The 22,062-nt window shown below is 40.4% G+C and overlaps 1 long non-coding RNA gene across 1 annotated transcript in view; it reads right to left on the reverse strand.

Moving 5' to 3' along the window:
- Positions 1 to 22,062, reverse strand: part of LOC125135938 (uncharacterized) — a 111,957-nt gene that overhangs the window by 23,010 nt on the left and 66,885 nt on the right. The window contains exon 2 of the long non-coding RNA XR_007137081.1: positions 694 to 768. This is a non-coding gene — a long non-coding RNA (uncharacterized LOC125135938). The remainder of the gene's footprint in view (positions 1 to 693; positions 769 to 22,062) is intronic.

The following is a 22,062-nucleotide window of genomic DNA, read 5'->3' on the forward strand; positions in this document are numbered from 1 at the left end:
TAAGTTCAAATTTGAGGAATAATCTTAGATTTAGATGGCCCTGCGTTCATGCTTGTAAAGGACTTGAGTAATTCCTTTACTCTGGGTCCAGGCCGGAAACAGAAAGTAGAATAAAATCTATAAAAATAAAAATAACAAGGCAAGACAAACTTTAAGAACCAACATTTTAATTTTTCCAGTTGAATGTATTCACAGCCCTGTTTCTTTCCCTCCTCCCTTCCTTCCTGCTCACCTTCTTTCCTTTTTCTGCCTCTGTCTGTCTCTCTCTCTCTCTTATTTTGGCTAACTGTAAAGAAATGAATTGTCTCGGGAGCATTAAATATTATAACTGATAACAGTGAAAGATGAACAGGGAGTTGGGCCAGAATTGTATGCAGCTGAAAAACAATTCCACGGAGGGTGAGATAATATGAGGACAGAGGAATCCTGAAGTGATAATGGGAATTGTGTTCAGGTAACCTTGAATCCCAGAGAGGGGCTTGTCAAAACAACAACAACAACAACAAAAAACCCTGAATTTGGTAACTGCCTTAAATATGGAGAGAAAGGGAAAACACAAAACACACTCATTCCTTGGCCGGCCAGTGGACAGAGTTTTGGGGAACAAGACACCTCGGCACTGAAGTTTTGGGGATTCCATGTGTCATATCTATATTGTGCTGGGTGCCCTGGTGAATAAAAACGGGAGCTTACCTTCCTCTTGAGGAATCAGCCCCACACCGTGCCTCCTGCTTCTTTGTTTGCCAAGTAAATGCGTAGAACTGTTTCCTGTGAGTGTGAAAATAGGGAGGGAAATCAACAAGGGACCTAAATTCGAAGCCATAAACCCAAGGGAAATGGTCTTCCCATCAATAACCACTATATTTGTAGTTGGAACAAATCAACCACAAGCCTGTACTTTGCATCTTGACTAATGGCAGGTCACCTTTTTTTTTTTTTTAAGATAATTAATGATTGGAGGCAGAATAATACAGATTTAACAATCCCAGAGCCCACTTTAAGGGGGAACTCTCTCCCCAGGCCCCTTTACTTGCATATTCTACAGCTGCTCTCCCATTGCTCAAAAGGTAATTAAGAGGTGATAATGATATGTATCCTCCCTTATCAAAGTCATTAACACCTTATTATTGTTGTGAGCAAGCTGGCTGTTGCTTGGTCCTGGAGATGCTGCTTTAGGAGAAAAGTCTTTATTGCCCTACCAGGGATTTCTGTTGTGATCAAGAAATTACAGTTTGGGGATGAATTATCAGGTTACATTCTCTGAGACTCTTGAGTGTTTTATTTCCCTAAACCCTGTGGGTTTCTGAGAACCCCCCCAAGCCATTCTGACTCTCAGTTGAACCTACATCTTACCTCCTTTCCAAGCTGTTCTCTGAGAATTGGAGATGGAACTATATCTCCTATCCATCAAATTGCACATCTGTTGTACTTGAAGTTTTGGCCCAAACCCTGCTATCCATGGTGCCATCTCTGAATTTATACTCAGATAAAGACGCTACAAATTCTCCCAACATCTCTTGGTTTCCCTGCTTTGGTTAGCAAGTACTACCATCTATAAATTCACTCAACTGGGGCAACGTTTTCTAATTAGGTAATATCTTAAACACCTTGGGGAAAGTGAGAATATTTACTTATGAAATTTTCCACATTTTAAAGACTTCTATAGATTGGACAGGAGAAGGGGCAAATGCATTTCAGGTTGGTTCTGCAATCTCCTAGTCCTTATTGGATTAGAAAATAGTCTTGTATGATTTTTCTCACATTTGAGTTTAAATGTTAAATGTGTTTAAATCCTTGAGGGCGAAAGTGTATTCAATTCATTGATCATAAGCCTCCTTAGAACCAAAGTTATGGTAGCTCAAAAATAACTGCAAATTTGTCCAAATTAATGTATACATTTTAAGAGTCAAATATTACTACAGGGCTTCAAAAGTAAAAAACAAAAACCCAGAGTAATTCTCCTGACCCCCCCCCCCCCCCCCCCCCGCTTTACCATCAATCCCTGAAGGTAGCTCCTTTAAATTACTTTCAGCAGTTTCTTCTGGCATTTACTTCCAAATTTCTAAGTAATATATGTGTCTGACTAGATCATTATTTAGTGACAATTACAGTTCGGGAGGACTTAAATCTCCTATTCTGCAACACTGCTTCCTCTTGTTCCCCTTTTTAGTTAAATCAATATTCAGGATTTATATTATTATAACTATGTAAAAATAATGTTCTCTACTGAGCTAACACTACACTATAATTACCTTTCCTTTCTTGTACAACTTTTTGTTTTTCTTGGAGTTAATAATCGCCTTGTTTCTTTCCATTAGCCTGGCTTTGTATATAACTATCCCCAAGCTCTGCCACAACATCCTATAGTCTCCTCCAAACTTTCCACACAGTAATGTGGAACAGGTAATCTATCATGGTCTAAAGACCTCCTTTCTGGGGCCCTTAATTTCTTTTTTCCAATTTGAATTGGTTTTCCTCTTCGGCCACTACAGCACTGTTCTCCTGTAGCTTCACTCTGCTATCATCTTGTTGAGTCTCTTCTCCTCCTTCCTGTGTTGAAGGCTTTCCTTCCTGGTTCCTTCCTGGTTTTCCTCTCTTGCTTTACTCCCTCATTTTGGTGGCACACCCTTCCTGAGAAGGGTGCCTGTGAGGTCAATTTAAAGAGCACTGTCTTGCCTGAAAATATCTTTATTCTACACTTGTATTTGTTTGGTAGTTTGCCTGAAATTTGAATTTTAGGTTAAAAATAATTCTTACACTGAATTTAAAGGCATGGCACCATTATCTTCTAGCTTTCAATGTTTCTATTCACAAGTCCAATGTCATTCTGATTCCCCATGACTTTTATATGAGCACTGTGTTTACTCTGGAGTTCTGAAATTTCAAAATGATATGCCTTCATTGGGTCTTTTCTTGTTGTTTTAGGTCCATTTAATATAAAGATCCATATCCTTCAGGTCTATGAAATTTTCTTGTAGTGTTTCTTCAATAGTTTGTTTCTCCCCACCCACAACACCCCCTGATTCCTCTTGTGGAGCTCTTATTGATCAGTTATTGATTCTTCTAGATTAATCTCACATTTTCTTTTCCTTTCTCTACCAATGCCTGCTTTATCATTTTGTTTTACTTTCTGGAAGGTTTCATCTACTTTACTTTCCAAACTTTCTATTGATTTTTTAAAAAAATATTAGGGCTCATATTTTTTCATTTTTTAAAGTTTTATTAAAGTATAGTTGACCTACAATGTTGTAATAATTTGTGCTGTACAACTGATTCAGTTATAAGTGTACACACACCCATTCTTTTTCAGACTCTTTTCCCATATAGACCTTCACAGACTATTGGGTAGAATTCCCTATGCTATACAGCAGGTCTCCATTGGCTAATCATTCCATATACTACAGTGTGCAGGGCTCATATTTTTAATTTTCAGGGAATCCTTCATGTTCTAGGATTGTTCCATTTTTATAGCCCCAGTTCTTGGTTTTATAGATGCAGTGTGTTTTTTAACCTCTATATTGAAATTCATCATACTTTGTTCAAACTGTTCTAATTCCTGCTTTGTCTTTCTTCCCTGTTTTCCTTGTTTTCTGTTTGCTTGCTTTGTTTCTCTCTTTCATGTTGGAGGTTGTCCCTCAAATCTGAGATCCTTGGCTATGAGGGAATCACATGCCAACTGAAGTCGTGTGTGTACATAAAGCTCACCACTTGAGTCTACAGAACTAAGCCAACACTTTCACTAGTGTACCCCTGAGTTGTACAGGTGTTTTCCTTAAGCCCTTTCATTTCTGGACAGCAGGATTTTCCAAAGATCTTCCTGGGGATTATAAACCTGGCTGTGGCCTCCTGGTTGGTAGGAGGAAGGAGGTTAGAAGAGTTTAGTTATCAGACTTTTGCTAACAGCCCCTGCTTCTCTGTCTTCTGTGCCTTGAGTCCCTGGACCGGACTCTGTCTGGTTCAATTTTTTTGACAGAAGAAGTCGCCTGTCTTTGGAGTTGGGAGGTGATTATGGTGGATGGAGCTAAGGAGCTAGCTGCTTTATGATGACTTTCAAGCATGTTGACCTCATCCATGTACCTTCCACAGGCCCCACACCTCCAGTTCCTGAGTCTTCCCTGAGTTCTGAAGGATGGGTAGGTTGTTCCTTATTGGGCTGCCTCTGTGGGCACCTAGAATCCAGCCTTTTCTCTTCTTAAACTGTTACCACTCCTACAATAGTTTTCATATAGCAAATATTTGTTGACATCCTTGTCCACTGATGTCCTCTTTGCTGTTTTGTTTTTCTTGTGGGTTAATATTTTCATATTCTCTTAGTGACATGTAATTGGGCTTCCAGGAGGGAATGGAGATAAATATATATATTCCTGTATTTAGCGTCTCACATTTAGGTGGATATGAATTGTGTAGTTGGATTGATGATACTTCTGAGTTATAGCTTATTTTTTAAGGGATTTTAGACCTTATATTGATAACTGAAATCAGAATGGGAATTTACATGCCATATTGACAGAGCATTTATTTCAAGGTTGATATGTGCAGGCCCAGTATTCCCTTATAAATTAAATGGATAATATGTGAAAGTTGAATGTGCCAACTAGATTAGACCAGGGTCAGGGTTTGTCCTACTCGGTTCTGTATTGACCATTCTCCTAGGACTTAGCAGGGGCTTTTACGAATAAACTTATTAAAAACAACAACAATGAATTAACAGAGCTGCACTTTTCTTCTTTTCTTTAGTAAACTCTTTTAAAGATCACCAATTGAGTGCAATGAATTGCTATATGAGCTAAAGATACCATGATGAAGGAAAGAGAGACCTAAGCCTCAAGGCTTCACAGTCTAATAAAAGAGACTGACAAGAAAACAGATAAATATTACGCAACATATATATTAGGCAACCAAATTCATCCTAGTTTAGAAATATGCACCCAGTGCAATGGGAGTTCCATTCCCTATGAAGGTGATATAAAAATTCTGAGGTCACTTTTTCTTGATGCTGTTTATGTAGGACCCAAGGCTCAATTAGCGTGAAGGCTAGAAATGAGTCCGTTAGTTACATGCTGTATCTTAGATATGTGGCTCAGTGTGATAGACAGATAGATGACACAGAGATAGATAAACAGAAGGACAAATACTACATCAGCAGCCCCTGTACCTTAGAGGAGCATCATCAGAGATGAAAGAAGCTCTAAATACATCTTCTCCTCTTCACAGGGAGACACCCCAAGCTATACCCTTCAGAGTTGATGCAGGGACATTTGTGGGTTCAAAAATGCTCCTCAGTGCTAAGAGCCCTGGATAAGCCTGGAACGTGATGTTATAATTACAGTGATCATATTGTTGTAATTATTTATACATGTATCTATAATCTTCTAGGGCAAGCTGAAGGTCTTATTCTTTTCAGAGAGGTTTGATGGTCCGGTGCCAAGAGTATGGTCTTTTACAGGGGAACTGGGTTTGAGCTGTATGACTTTGGTCAATCACTCGATCTTGCCATACCTAAATTTCCTGCTATGTCAAACTGAGATAATAATAGCTAACTCCCAGATTGGCTGCATTAAATGAACAAAGCCAGATAAAAGGCTATGGGCAGTTCTTGATGGAAGCAGGTCCAGAGTAAGTGGTAGATAGTATTTTTCCTTCCTTCACCAGTGGGCTGTGAACCTCTCAAATGGGGAAACCACATGCTATTCTTCTTCCTTTTTCTTTTTAATGGCTGCACCTGCGGCATATGGAAGTTTCCAGGCTAGGGTTCGAATTGGAGCTGCCGCTGCTGGCTCACACCACAGCCACAGCAGTGCAGGATCTGGGCCGCATCTGTGACCTACACCACAGCTCATGGCAATGCCAGATCCTTAACCCACTGAGTGAGGCCAGGGATCACCCTCATCCTCATGGGTACTAGTTGGATTCTTAACCTGCTGAGCCACAACGGGAACTCCCAATATGCTATTCTTACACATAGCCCCACCCTTCATGTGATGCTGGATGTGAAGTTGGCACTTAATGCATATTTATTGAATGAATGAATAAATCAAAGAATGTTTGCCTTCATGAGTTGAGGTATTTTCCAGATATATGAATCATCATTTGCCACTTTCTTTCTTTAGAATGTATTTCTTAACTATTTGTTGATGCTTGTAACCACTATTCTTTTATGAGCTCCTGGATTACTTATTCTGCAGTGCTACAAACAGAGCTAAGGAACACTCATATTACTTTTAAATGCCCAAATAACACTTCAAATCCAACCCTGCTAATATACACTGTGGTTCAGAATAAAAAGAGGCAACAAATTGTCTTCATTCTTTGTTTAAAAGATACTTTGACAATCATTTCCTTTGGCAGGTCTACAGATCAGAGAGTCTTTGGCTATGAGGTGCTGTAATGAGAGTAAAAGGCAAGATGAGATGAAAAGTTTATGTGTCTTTTCATGTGTTGGTACCTTTCATCCACAGGGCTGGAGTGGAGCATTTCCTAGTCATATAGTCTTATCACTCTTCCATTCATGAATGCAGGAGCAATGTTTGGCTAAACCATCCTTCATTTTCTAGCTTGAGCAATTATATTATATTAGGGTTATTATTATTTTTTTTTTAAAGTTCTAGCCTCACTGTCATCCTTCCTGCAGCAATCTGGGCAGCATCTGCTTCTGCTCCTGTTGGGTACAAGATTCCTTGGCAGCCAGCATCTTGGACCATCATAGAATGACCCACCTTCTATAACTCACCTAAGAAATTTAGCTCTGAGTTGTGTGTGTGTGTGTGTGTGTGTTTTTAAGGCCACACCTGCAATATATGGAAGTTCCCTGGTGAGGGGTCAAATCGGAGCTGCACCTGCTGGCCCATGCCATGGTCACAGCAACACGGGATCTGAGCCACTTCCGCAATCTACACCACAGCTTGTGGCAGTGCTGGATCCTTAACCCACATTGGGAAGTCCTAGCTCTAAGTTTTAATTCCACCCTGTTGGTGCCTTTGTCCCCCCAGTTATCACTGGACATCCTTTGTGTGCCAGACCACACCTTCCTCACGTTATTTCCCACTGTGCTTGGCACAAGCCTTGCTCTGAAGAGATCAGCCAACAGCCTCTTGTCTTAGTGTTTCCTTGATCTCTGCAACATCTGACTCTTGGAAATACCTTTTTAGACTAAACTCCATGAGGACTTTTTTTGAGCTTATGCTTTTTGATTTTCCACTATTATTGCTGATCATACTTTTTTTTCTTTCATTTTTTCCCCCAGGGGAATCTCATGTACTTCCAGGGATCTAATTATGACATCTTTGCTAATGCCAGCTAATCTACACACTAGTCTCTACCTCTTAGGAAATTCACAATCAATACACCTAAAAGGAAATTTACTACTTTTTGCACAAATCAGTATTCTTCTCTTTTGAAATTTATTTTATTCTACCTTGTATTTAGTTATTTTAGTATGTTCCACTTGATTTTTTTTTCAATTTGTATAATTATTTTTATTTTTTTCCATTATAGCTGGTTTACAATGTTCTGTCACTTTTCTGCTGTACAGCATGGTGACCCAGTTACACATACATGTAAACATTCTTTTTGATTTTAAACTGTCTCTCTCCAACTATATAAATCTAAATACATGACTATATGGATATCAGTATGTATATTTATCTCTATACCCCTCTATCACTTGGCCTTTGTACATGCCTAATGAACGTGTGATGGTTTATTTTGATTCACTGTTTCTGGGATTTGTATTTAAAGGAGGTTAAGTCAGAGAGTAGTGCTTTGAGCTGAAGAGCCTTCCAATCTTAGGGGAACAGATCCAGTGTGTTCTCCCGAGATGATTCCAGGGCTTCAGACAAGGAAAATTAAACTCATAAGGACGTAAATGCATAACCTTTTTAAAAAGTTGATTTTATAAAGGAAATCATTAGTCCATAAACACTGTATCAACACAACTCGAGTGTCTAAATTAGCTGCAGGTTGTATTTTTGAGGCATCTAGGACTGAAATTAGAACTGTGTATAATATTATAGGGAACATGAGTTAAAGCATCTTTTTCAGAGTAATCTTGGAGAATACAAGTTTGCGATATTTCCAAGAGATTTCATGGGTGGTCCTTGAAACACAAGCGTGGAGAAGGAAGTTGTCCTTTAAATTTAAGAGTTGAACGGACTCACCATATCACAAGCACATTGTGATGAGGCCATGGAAGGCATTATTACCAGTGGACGCTGTCAGTGGCTCACCTAGATGAGATGTCAAAACCCCACTGAACTTGCCAGGCTGAAAGCAGATTAGACCACTAAAGTGGTCACTGCCATAGAAATGTCCCAAAGAATCTCTTCTCTTGCCTACAATCATCTATCGTGGCGCTTCAGGTTCACCTGTGTTTTCTGTACTCAAGCATACCAACCCTGAACAGACTTAGAAAGAAGTGAGGGAACCACTGTCTTCGATTTCAGCTCCAACGTGTCTCCCTGGAGCCTCCGTTCTGGTCTCTGTTTAGACTAGACCTTACAACACCAAATGTGCTTTTCCTCCACTAGACCTTTGGAAAAGGGGCTGTGAAATTTATAGCGCGATTTCTATCATGACAAGAACATTTTAAAACAGTGAAGGGGCTGTGAAATTTATAGCGCGATTTCTATCATGACAAGAACATTTTAAAACAGTGGTTTATGCTATTTAAGCAAGCTGATTAGTCAGCAGGGACTTCGCTGATGGTCCTTGGGCTGTAGGGTTAAGAGTGACTAGCTGCCTGTCTGGGTTTTGGGTTGTGAAATGCTTTGCTTTCTTGGGCCACATTATCGCAGACTTCACTGCATTTTCAAACAACGCCCATAATAAATGACGTCTGCGAGAATCACTGGAAAGCTTACCTGGATCCCTGTCCTCTTCTTCTGTACTCTATCATCTGTTTCTAACATTTCAAGGCCTTCTGGAGCCTGTTTTTCATCTAGCTCACTAGAGAGGAGCAGTTTTTCATGAAGAATTGGGTTGCTGAAGTGACCATAATTCTTCTTCCAACAATCTTGGCACCAGAGTTAATTTACAAATGTATACATTGAGCTGGGTTCCTTTGCCTTCTATATGCTGGTGGATTTCAGGTGGAATCTCAGGCTTGGACAGGAACATTCACCTGCCTCCAAGCTTTGTATTAAACTAGTGTTTATATCTGCAAAGTCGCCGGTTAGATGCGATCATCTATAATTTAGTTGGAGAAATTATAAACAACAAAACTTTACCCGTGACACCAAAACGGGAGTGTATTAAGAGTCTAGGCTTCAGATGGTATTTCTACCAACAGTCTACCTGACAGCAATGAGGCCAGATGGTTAAGGAAAAAGGCTAATGGACTTAGAGATCTTTCGAGTTCAGGTATCACAGAGTGCATTTCTCCTGCTTCTTTGAGACTCATGCAGTCCATAAGGAGACATAATTAAAAGATTAAAGAGACATTTAGAAATGTGAAGCTGGTCACTTTTTAATCAGGAAGATTGATTTTCCAATCCCAATGCGAAGGCGGAATTTTAAATAATTTATAGGGTAGAAATCAGTGGCTTGTCACAACTTGGCTAAAAGAATAAAGGCGAGGGGGGACGAGGGACTTGAGTTTTGTTTTTGTTTTTGTTTTGCTTCTCTAAGTGCCTTACGGAAAGGAGTGTAAAAGGGAGTGAGCCTCGGTTTCGTTGTCATGGATGAGATGTTCCCAGCCTCTGTATCTCTGCTGGAAGAACGAAGATTAGTTCGCTTCCCTCCCACCCGCCTTCCTTTTCTCCCTGTGGCTGGGGGTCTGGACAGATTCTCTTGACTACTCAGCACCATTTCTCTTTTATCCTCCAGATATCCGTCAGGTTCCAATGGGGTTAACACCAGGGTCTCCTGAACAGGGACTGTGACCGCAGTGCAGTGATGCTTCCATTAGCCAAGGGGGGCATTTCAGGGACACTTACTATCAGAAACTACACAATCAGAGTCAGCACAGGGGAGGGTTAAAGGAGGGTTCCACGGTGCTACATCAGGGCAGTTCTGGTTCTAAAAGAAAAAGGCTTCCAAGAGTAAAGCGTCTTCCAATAGATGCATGCAAGAAGATATTAAAGATGTGACTTGGAAATGTTGGTCCTAAGGGGAAGAACTCATTGACAAATTGACTGTAAGCAACCAAAAAAGAAAGCTTGCAGGGAGCGGACTGCCAGCAGAGGCTTTTTTTTTTTTAAGGGTATCAAACATTCAAGAAGGACTGAAAAATTCCTTCTACCCTCAGATCAGCCAAATTGTAGATTCTCCCTAAGTTGGGCAGTGTCAGGTAACAGAGGCTCACTGCTGGTCCTTTCTGTGCCTGTGCCTATTATGGCACCTCTCCCCTCTCCCAAATAAGTGTTCAAGACTAAAGCAGACTTGCCTTCCGACAAAGCAAGAGGCTCGGTGAAAGTTCCAAATTTGGTTTGCCCTCCCCCAGGATTTCCCTTCTGCTTTTCAAGTCTGCAGTGGCTTTTTGGCAAAGTGGACAGTGGAATGGAAAATCCTTTCATTCCACAAATACCCTATGAGGTCATCATTTGCTGTAGATGAGTTGCTATTAAAGTGCATCGATCAATAAAGGGAAGTAAGTGAGGGCAGGTCCTTCTGAATCAGCTCTTAGTCACCTGCCCTGGCTCTTGGGGAAGGCGAGAGGGGGATGGAAAAGAAGGCAAACAGGTCAGGGTTCAAGTGCACACTCTGCTGTATGGGAGGTAGGAGGGAATGACTGACATCAGAGGGAAAGAAATAGAGAAGAAGCCAGAGGAGACGATGGCCTCACATGGCATTTGTCTGCCATCAAATTGGCTGGAACAACTAGAAGCTGAGGACTGAGGCAATTTTGCCACGCCTCAGGATACATCGATCGAGTGATTTATTTATAGGAAATTTTCTCCCATAGCACTTACTGATTAGAAGTATCACTGTAACAGGGGTCCAGAGCTTCTTAAAACAGACTGGCTGAGATTCCTTGCCTTCTCCTCTCTGGCTTCTGAGATGGTGATGAAGAGATTAAATGTAGGGACCAAAAACCAACTGTCCAAATAGTAGGTGGTGGTGCTGTTTGTAACAAAGTGTTTCTGAAGATGAACAACATTTAAAGGCTACTTTTTGCTTCGTGCGTTAGATCCATACATTCCCATGCCTATGCAAGCAAGGTACAACTAGATATTACTGTATGGCAGTTCTATCATTTCCACAACTCTGGCTACTTGCCTATAACCCTAAAGCAGGGTTTTTCAACTGCAATAAACTGATGCTTAGGGTTAGGCGATCCTTTTTGGCAAAAGGCTTTCCTGTGCATTGTAGGATGTTTAGCAGCATCTCTGGCCTCCACTCATTTGAGGCCAGTAGCACCCACCCCCTACTTGTGACAACCAAAAAATGTCCCCAGATATTGCTAATAACCCTTGAGAGAATGGGGCAAAATTGCCCCCAGTTAAGGATCACTGTCTTTAAAAAGAAAAACCATACTCCATAATTTACATTGAATTGGTGGGTCAATTACAAATCAAGTTGAACTTTCCCTTACTTATTAAGCTTTCCTACAAATAAATAATAAATAATAAGACCTCATTAAGCATATGCCTGTAGGTCTGAGCCATACTGGAGTCACTCTGTCGTAAGTGTTACCTGCTCTGTTTAGCCCAGTGTTGCAATACAATCCTTAATAAAACCCTCCACGCATAAAATTTCACGTTACCACCTTTATTTCAACTCTTCCTCTTTGCCTCTTTTTGCAGTGCCCCCTCCCACCCTCTTAACCACTAACTGACTGAAATGCAATTCCTCTTTGAAGAAGATTTTTCCAATAGGCCATGCCTAAAGATGTGACTCACTCGTGGTAAGGTTTCAAACAGCAGGGCTCAGGTGGCCTGGGAGGGACTTCTGCACAGGGGCCTCTCCCTGTCCTTGAATCCTACCAGGCAGAGGCCACTTGATCCTGCCATGTGTGTGGCTGGCTCTGCCAGAGCACGTACTGTTGTCAGAGACCCCTACCAACTGACAATAGTGGTCGGCATCCGGGGTAGCTTTGGCAGGAAACAGACCTGGTTTTGCAGTGAACGGTATGGTCTTAGAGGAAATGGAAGCGTTTTGCCCCAGGAAAGGAATAAATGCAATCAGTGTTCTTACAGAGCTTCTTGTCCAAGCAATTTTGGTCGGGTTTAAGTGTGGCAGCAAATTGAACAAAGCGTTACCATGGTAGATTATGAAATGCCGAGTCTAATAAGGTTACCAGTAAATGTGGGAGTTCTGGGTCAATAATGAGGAATTCTGGGTGAGTGAAAGCCAAGGAAAAATTAATAAGACAAACCAACCCACAGCAACCTGTAGGGTTACCATAAAGGATTATTCACTTGAAAACTAAATGAGAACAGGCAGTATAATTTCTACCTGTGAAACTGAGGGCAATCGTGAGTCAGATCCCTTAAACTATGGCTTGCTTAACAAATAATATCCTGTAACCTGCCTTCACTGACTAATTGTTCTTGCAAATTGCATACCCTCCAAGCTTTCCTGTAGCTTAGGCAATATATCACAAGGCTCCTTTAACTGCCCCCTAAAGCTATAACACCTATGATGATGGATCACTATGGTAATGGTTGATTAAGCTGTTTTTCTGGAACTTGGAGACAGCTGCTGTCCAGTTCGAGCCCAAGCCAGTAACAACTGGCCGGGACCACTCACCCACCCCCAACAGAGCATGCATGGGTGTCTGTTGGGTGCCTTTTTAAGGTCAAAGGGTCAAAAACTCCATCCTCAGATCGTGCGAATGCTGCCATTTTCTGAACATGTGTCCCATGGAAAAGCACATAACTCAGATACACCGGGGCAGAGCCGCGATTATCATACCCTTTTCCTGCCTCCAATCACCTTCCCACGTGCCTCCCACCACCTTACACCTTCATCCATAAATATCCCAAGCCTCTCCTTGCCTTAGGGAGGAAGATCTGAGACTTGTTCTCCCGTCTCTTCGTTTGGCTGCCTCATGAGTCAACCCCTTCTCTGCAGTAAACAGAGAAGTTTACTCCATGCAGCTTGGGGCATGTTGGGCAAATGAACTTGGTTCGGTCGCATCTGCATTAGCATCATGTTGCAAGGGTACACGTTAGGGGGTTTCCCTCTCTGAGGGGTCCTCTAGCACTTAGGCCACCTAGAGGAGGGTGTGGGCAACTGGGGCCACAGACACTAGGTCTCTATGACAACGGAGCCTTAAAGGACAACCGGTCCCTCCAATGGCAAAAGATGGGCTATTCCTTCCCACCCTGCTACTTGAAAAGTGTGAAAAAGGAAGGATCTGGTTGGTTAAAAATTCTCATGCTATTTATTTTGAAGAGTCTCTTCAGTTCCTAGAAACATGTGTGTTTATTCAAAATAATAATGAAAGAAGATGGGAGAAACTCAGAGGCAATTCATTCTGTGCTTCTAGCTCTCTTAAACTGGGACACTGTTCTTGTTAAGAACACAGCGTTCCTGGAGTTCCCACTGTGGCACAGCAGAAATGAACCCAAATAGTATCCGTGAGGATGCGGGTTCGATTCCTGCCCTTGCTCAGTGGGTTAAGGATCCCATGTTGCTGTGAGCTGTGGTGTAGGTTGTAGGCATGGCTCAGACCTTGCATTGCTGTGGCTGTGGTGGAGGCCAGAAGCTGTAGCTCCAATTCAACCCCTAACCTAGGAACTTTCACATGACATGGGCGTGGCCCTAAAAAGCAAAAAACAAACAACCCCCCCCAAAAAAAAACCCCAATGTCCTTGAAATCTGTAGGGCCAGGGAAGTGGGGCAGCAGCAATCTGTGATCCATGACTGTCAGGTTCTCCCTCTGAAATCAGCTCTTATCTATCTGTGGAGACAAGCAGTCTTTCCTGTCTATACATATGTGTTGACTCTTCCCTGAACCATTTCGAGATGTCCGCTGAAAACTGCATCTGGCACATAAGTGCTTGCTGAGTTTCCAAGCTCTATAAGGAATGCTCCCTCCCCACATAAAAGATCTGCTCTGTGTAAGACAGGGCTGCTTTTTAGCTGACTTTCAAATATTGGGTAACTTACTCTTAGATGATCTCATTCAGTTTCAAGGTTTAAATACCATATGCTTTGTCCACTAGTCCAGAATTTTACCCAAACTCTAGCTTCTTAGTCAGGATCACAACTGGGATGTCTCTTGGGCATCTCAAACCTAACCTGTTTCAGACCCTTGAGTCCTGATTGCCATCCAGCCAACCTGTTTTTCCTGTGGTCTTCCCCATCTCAGCACATCAGCTCCCTGCTTTCAGGTCCCAAATTTGGTATTATCCCATTTCTTATTACTCACCTCTAACCCATCAGCAAAAACTACTGGCTCCACTTTCCAAGAACACCCAACCAGAATCAAGCCAGTGCCTACTGCCTTCACGTCTCTCTTTGGCCCAAGCCCCGCCTTCTCTCTCACCTGATTAAATGCAACAGCTTCCTAACGCATCTTCCTGCTTTCTCTCATGCCCTTATATCCGCTTTCTCAGCACAGCAGCTAGAGGTGTCCTTTTAAAGCAGATCCTCTGCTTTAGATCCATCCAAAGCCTTTCCATCTTAGAGTCACGCCAGTGTCTTATGGAGAAGAGGCCATGGGGATCCTCCAATTGCATTTCCTGGTCCCTTTCCTTTTCCCGGGTTCCAGGCCCACCATCCTCCTTGTTTTGCCCTAAGCGCACCAGGAATTCTTCTGCATCTGAGTCTCCGCACTTCCTCTGACCTGTCTGGATGGCAGCCTGACTTCCGCGCTCACTAACTTAGGGTTTCTGCTCCACAGTCAGCTTACCAGTGAGGGAGGCCTTGACCCAACTGCCTAGAGCAGCACTGGGACCACTGCTCCCCACATAGACCTCTCCACTGCCTCCCCGAGGTCATTTTTCTCCCTGGCTTTTATCACTTATACTTTTACATTTATTTGTGTCCTCCATCTCTCCTATGAGGATGTAAGGTTCATGAGGGCAGGACTTCATTTTGTTCCCTGCTGTGTCCTGAGGGCCTCTCAGTGATGGGTACCTCCTAGTACACACTTTTGCTATGAAGAACCCTTTAAATTCTATTTATTTATTTTATTTTTCTTTTTGCCTTTTCTAGGGCCGCTTCTCGAGGCATATGGAGGTTCCCAGGCTAGGGGTTGAATCGGAGCTGCAGCCGCCGGACTATGACAGAGCCACAGCAACTCGGGATCCGAGCCTCGTCTGCAACCTACACCACTGCTCACGGCAATGCCGGATCCTTAACCCACTGAGCAAGGCCAGGGATCGAACCCACAACTTCATGGTTCCTAGTCGGATTCGTTAGCCACTGCGATAGGAACTCCTTAAATTCTATTTACATGTTACTTCTAGAGACGCCTCCGTGATCCTCTAAGTCTGGGTTAACCGTCCCTCCCACAGCTATCTGCACGTTCCCTGCTACCATGCTTGTCACACCGCAGGATTTCATGGTTAATTTATAAATACTCCATAAGAGCTGTATCTTTTTCATGACAAATCCCCAGTAGTTGCAAAATGGCTAGCATATTGTTGACACTGTGAATACAAATTATATATATGTGTGTGTATGTATATATATATGCAAATGTAATATAGAATGAGAAAGGATTTTAGTTTATTGAGTTAAAATTCAAATATAGAACTAAAGTATACAACTAAATTGTGTTTTTGTACATCCTTCCTGTTGTACAATCAACCATCACACCTCTATCCAATTTCTAAGCGTTTTCATCCCTCCCAAAGGAAACCCCATACCTGTTAAGCAGTCACCCCTCCCCCTCCATCACTCCCTAACACACTCCAGCCCTTGGCAACTCCTATTCTTTCTGTCTCTATGGATTCACTTATTTTGGATATTTCATATGAATGGAATCATAGGTGTTTCATTTGTGGTTTTTTGTTCGTTTTTTGGTCAATGAGGTTTATATTACTTTGGAAGTTGTTTTTTTTTTTTCTCTTTCTATTTTAATGATTTTTATTTTTTGCCATTATAGCTGCTTTACAGTGTTGTATCAATTTTCTACTGTACAGCAAGGCGACCCGGTGACACATACTTACATACATTATTTTTTCTCACATTATTATGCTCCATCATAAGTGACTAGATAGAGTTCCCAGTGCTATACAGTAGGATCTCATTGCTTATCCTTTCCAAAGGCAAGAGTTTGCATCTATTAACCCCAAATTCCCAGTCCATCCCACTCCCTCCCCCTTGGCAACCACAAGTCTATTCCTAATGGCCATGATTTTCTTTTCTGTATAAAAGTTCATTTGTGCCATATATTAGATTCCAGATGTAAGTGATATCATATGGCGTTTGTCTTTCTCTTTCTGACTTACTTAGTATGAGCATCTGTAGTTCATCTATATTGCTGCAAATGGCATTATTTCGTTCTTTTTTATGGCTGAGTAGTATTCCATTGTGCATATCTTCTTAATCCATGGACATTTAGGTTGTTTCTGTGTCTTGGCTATTGTGAATAGTGCTGCAATGAACATACAGGTGATGTGTCTTTTTCAAGGAAAGTCTTGTCTGGATATAGGCCCAAGAGTGGGATTGCTGGGTCACATGGTATTTCTATGTATAGATTTCTAAGGTACTTCCATACTGTTCTCCAGAGTGGTTGTACCAGCTTACATTCCCACCAACAGTGCAGGATGGTACCCTTTTCTCCACACCTTTTCCAGCATTTGTTATTTGCTGACTTATTAATGATGACTATTCTGACTGGTGTAAAGTGGTACCTCATAGTAGTTTTGATTTGCATTTCTCTACTAATTAGTGATGTTGAGCATTTTTTCATGTGCTTGTTGGCCATCTGTACATCTTCTTTGGAGAAACGTCTATCCAGCTCTTTTACCCATTTTTCCATTGGGTTGTTGGTTTTTTTGCTGTTGAGTTGTATAAGTTGTTTATATATTCTAGAGATTACTTGTCAGTTACATCATTTGAAACTATTTTATCCCATTCTGTAAGTTGTCTTTTTTTTTTTTTTTAATGGTTTCCTTTGCTGTGCAAAAGCTTGTCAGTTTGATTAGGTCCCATTGGTTTATTTTTGCTTTTATTTCTGATGCCTTGGAAGACTGACAAAAACATTTGTAAGGTTGATGTCTGAAAATGTTTTGCCTATGTTCTCTTCTAGGAGTTTGATGGTGTCTTATGTTTAAGTTTTTAAGCCATTGAGTTTATTTTTGTGCATGGTGTAAGGGTGTGTTCCAGTTTCATTGATTTGAATGCAGCTGTCCAGTTTTACCAGCAACACTTGCTGAGAAGACTGTCTTTTTCCCATTTTATATTCTTGCCTCCTTTGTGGAAGATTAACTGACTACAGGTGTCTGGGTTTGTTTCTGTGTTCTCTATTCTGTTCCATTGGTCTGTATGTCTGTTTTGGTACCAGTATCACACTGTCTTGACTACTGTGGCCTTGTAATATTGCCTGAAGTCTGGGAGAATTAAAAACCTGCTTGGTTTTTGTTCCTTAGGATTGCTTTGGCAATTCTGGGTCTTTTGTGGTTTCACATAAATTTTTGGATTGTTTGTTCTAGTTCTGTGAAAAATGTCATGGGTAATTTGGTAGGGATTGCATTGAATCTGTAGATTGCTTTGGATAGTATGGCCATTTTTACAGTATTAATTTTTCCAACCCAGGAGCATGGAATATCTTTCCATTTCTTTGAATCCTCTTTAATTTCCTTGAATGTTTTATAGTTCTCAGCATGTAAGTCTTTCACCTCCTTGGTCAGGTGTATTCCCAGGTATTTGATTTTTGGGGGGTGCAATTTTAAAAGTTATTGTATTTTTGTATTCCTTTTCTAATGTTTCATTGTTAGTATGCAGAAATGCAACTGATTTCTGAATGTTAATCTTATATCCTGCTACTTTGCTGAATTTGCTGATCAGTTCGGGTAGTTTTAGGGTTGAGTCCTTAGGTTTATTATTGCAAGACTCTATTTTTAATCCTATTGCCATGAGTAGCAAATGGGTTTAAGCTGTATCTCTTTCATTTTTTCAAGTACATACCATTTGAAAAGGCCAAAAATGTTAATGTGAAGCATTTTCTTCCAAGTTGTCACGGGTATTGTACCAGAGGCCTTAATGGCTGATCCTTCAAGCCTTCATCTTTCCCCACATTCTCCCATCATGCGTCTTTTATTCCATCCCCTTCCCTTCTCAAAGTTTACTCTCTCCTCTCCTACCTCTTGATGCTTTCTGGGATGCAGGTATTGGCAGTAAAAGACTAAAGCTGAGGGGGAACTGATGAAAACCCATAAAATCATGAAAGGGCTGGAAAAATTGTGTAAGAACTTGTTTCCCAAATCTCAGAATCTTTTTGAAGCTTATAGGAGTGAGTGTTAGGGGAAAAATAAAAAGAAGATCGAACATATGTAGTAGATTGAATGCATATAGAACTTGTTACCCTTGATGAAAAGATACATAGCTCTAGGGTTTAGACAAATATATAGACAATAAATCAATAACAGGCTGCTGAGAGGAAGCTGAGGAAAGGCGTTAAAATCCGAGGGCAAATTCATTCTCTCACACAAATGCCCCCTCACTGGAGCATGCCCTAGGCTGAGGGGCCAATGGTGGGTCCCATGGTGACAGATTAACTGGAGCCTCTGCAGTTGACCTACTAGGCTATATGTTCCCCAGAAATCTTCCTGGAAACATAATTCTCGTTGTGTCTCGGCAGGTTAAGGACACAACCTTGTCTCTGTAAGGATGCACGTTCCATCCCTGGCCTTGCTTGATGGGTTAAGGATCCAGCAGCATTGCTGAAAGTGCAGCATAGGTTGCAGATGTGGCTCAGATCTAGTGTTACCATGGCTGTGGTGTAGGCTGGCAGCTACAGCTCTGATTTAAACCCTGGCCTGGGAACTTCCATATGCTGCAGGTATGGCCCTAAAAAAAATTTCAGAAAGTTAAAAAAGGGAAAAAGAAATCTTCCTGGAATTGCAGTGAGCCTCAGATTTTCAGAGGCTAATTTCACAAACTATCAGTGAACCTGCCCTTGGCTTGGGCATGAACATATTTCTGACTTTGTGCTATTTCAGAACTTGGAGGTGAGAAGGTAGCAGAGGGGAAGAAAGGCCTGGAAACCAATACATTATTTTCCTTGTTACCAAGAATCGATTCGAATTTTGTCTTAGAGGAGGCAAAAGTAAAGTTTTGGGATTACTTCAGGTTTTCAACAGCCCAGTTAATTACATGGAACATTTGAGAATTAGCTGGATAGTTTCAAAACTTTAGATTTGATTAAACACCTTATTGAAGAAACAACACTTCTGTTTTATGCTCTGACTTCAGCTTATGTTTTTAGATTTTGTAGTAATTTGAGGTGGGGGCAATTTTAGCTTGAATCTGTTGTAGATAATTCAATCTGTTGTAATATCCCAGTGCAATGATCTGATTCAGTCCCAAAATATTGCACTGTTTACTAGACTAATGTTAATATGTATGGTTTAAACTGTAGCATGACAAAGTGTCTCTGAAACAAATAAATGAACAGTAACCAAATATCATTTCCTTTAGCCAGTGAAAAGAGCTGGCTAGATGGCTGGGCTGCAGAGAACTAAAACCAATGTGGTGAGCTTTTCAAAAGCTTAGGCCTCTGAAACAGGCAACTAGTAAAATACAGGAGTTTTGACTTTGGAAAATGAGGATGTGCTTTTCTTAAAAAAAAAAAAATCTGGTGAAATTTAGCGTAAAAGTGAAAATAAAGTCAAAGCTTCAGGCATGATGTAGAGATTATTAATCTGGGAACAAAGGGCACTTGGCCAGTTAAAACAATAATTTTAAACAAGGACTGCAACTTTCCCAGCAATGGCTGAAACCCAATGAGGTCTTTCCAACTGGAGTTGCAGTTCATTCTTCCAGATTATGTGGTTTGGCATAATACAGAATGAGTAAACTTTCTTAGATGAGGAAAATATAATCAAAAGAAAATAATATCTGAGAGTAGCCTACCCTGAGCATGAATGGAGAGGGTGCATCTGCTATTTAAAGAGGACAGGTGAAAGCCTAGGGGTAGGAGGTCCCTAGGAAAGAAATGACAGATCAGAAGACAAATGTTTTCAGTTGGTGTGCTTTCCAGTAGGGAATAACTAATCAGCTCATATGTGTTTATGTAGGACCTACTTCATGTCTAACCTGTGCTAGGGGTTGTCGGGTCTGCAGGAACCTAACTCACTGGGGATCCCTGCATCACTCATCAGCAACATCATCACCATCAGCATCAGCAACACAGCCCCATGAAATGAAATAACGCATCAGGCATTTTGAACGTGTTATTTCATGGAATGTTGGCAAATCCCCTGCGAATGAGACATTATCTTGACTCTTTCACAAATAGGAAAGTCCTTGTTCAAAGAGATGGAGAGACTCGCCCAAGGTCTTTTATCAGTGGCAGAGTCCAAACCCCAAATTCTACCTTATCGATATCTGTAAACCTTACTAGAGTTTACTGGATTTTTTTTTTAAATGCATGTTCAATCTAGTTGATATTAGTTTACTTTTTTGAGGAAGTTTCAGTCCAAAATGAAGCTAAAATGTCCTTTGTTCCAAAGAACAATTTAGGTATGTTTTCCAACTATTTCCACATACCCATATTATCATTATGTGTAACAACTATTTTAAGTCATTTTGGAAGTTATCTTTGGGGCTTTAAAAGTATTTTTAATGTAGATACATATTAATGGAAAGGGACAAAACTTTTGTTCCTCTAAAGACATTCTCTAATAGAGTATTATCTGAAATTATTTTGTTCTTATTTTAGCTAACATTTATTTTAGGAACCTACCTTTTTAAATAAATAAGTCACATATCATTAAATCCACCCTTTAAAAGTGTATAGTTCAGTAGTTTTTAGTATATTCACAAAGTTGTACAACTATCACATTTTCACTATCCCAGAAAGAAACTCTAACCTGTTAATGGTCACTCACCCTTTCCCCTCCACTCAATCTCTGGCAACCACTAATTTATTTTTTGTCTGTATATATTTGCCTATACTGGACTTCTCATATAAATGGAATCATACAATATGAGACCTTTCATGTTTGGCTTTTTTTTCATGTAGTGTAATGTTTTCAATGTTTATCTGCGGTATAGATGTATCAGTGATTATTCCTTTTTATGGCTGCATAGTAGTCCATTGCATAGATTTACCATTTATTAGTTGATGAACATTTGTTTCTACTTTCTGACTATTATGAGTAACACTTCTATGAACACTCATGAAAATGTTTTTGGTGTGGAAATGTTTTCAATTCACTTGGCTATATACCCAAAAATAAAACTGTTGAGTTTTATGGTAATTACGTTTAACTTTTTGAAGTTTCCTGTAGGAGCCAAACTGTTTCCTATAGCAACTTGTACCATTTTACTTTCCTATCAGTAAAGCACTAATTAAACTGAGGTTCTAATTTCTCCACATTATCCCTAACACTTGCTGTTGTCTGTTTAACTTATTATAGCCATCCTTGTAGGTGTAAAGCAGTATCTCATCATGGTTTTGATGTGCATTTGCCTAGTGACTATGATACTGAGCATCTTTAGATATACTTGTTGGCCACTGTATATATTCTTGGTAAAATATCTGTTCAGATCCTTTACTATTTTTTTAATTAGGTTGTTTTTTTGTTGTTGAGTTTTAAGAGTTCTTTATATATTCTGGATACTAGACCTTTATAAGATATCAATTTACAGATTTTTTTTTCCTATTCTGTGGATTGTCTTTTACTTTTCTTGATAGAGTCCTTTGAAGTACAAAAGTTTCAACTTTTGATAAAGTCCAATTTATTTTTTTCTATTATTGTGTGCGCTTTTGTTATTATGTCTAAGAAATCATTGCCTAATAACAGGTCAAAAAGACTTAAAAATATGTTCTCTTCTTGAAGTTTTATAGTTCACACTTACATTTACGTCTTTAATCTATTTTTCTATATGGTGTGAGGTAGGGTTCCAACCTCTTTGCTTTTCTATTGCTAAAATTAAATGTCTTGGCAGAATAGCAGAGTGATTGAAAGCTCAGGTTCTAGTATCTAGTTGCTGAGATTT

The sequence above is a fragment of the Phacochoerus africanus genome, chromosome 9, assembly GCF_016906955.1.
Source record: "Phacochoerus africanus isolate WHEZ1 chromosome 9, ROS_Pafr_v1, whole genome shotgun sequence".
NCBI classification, from domain to species: domain Eukaryota; kingdom Metazoa; phylum Chordata; class Mammalia; order Artiodactyla; family Suidae; genus Phacochoerus; species Phacochoerus africanus.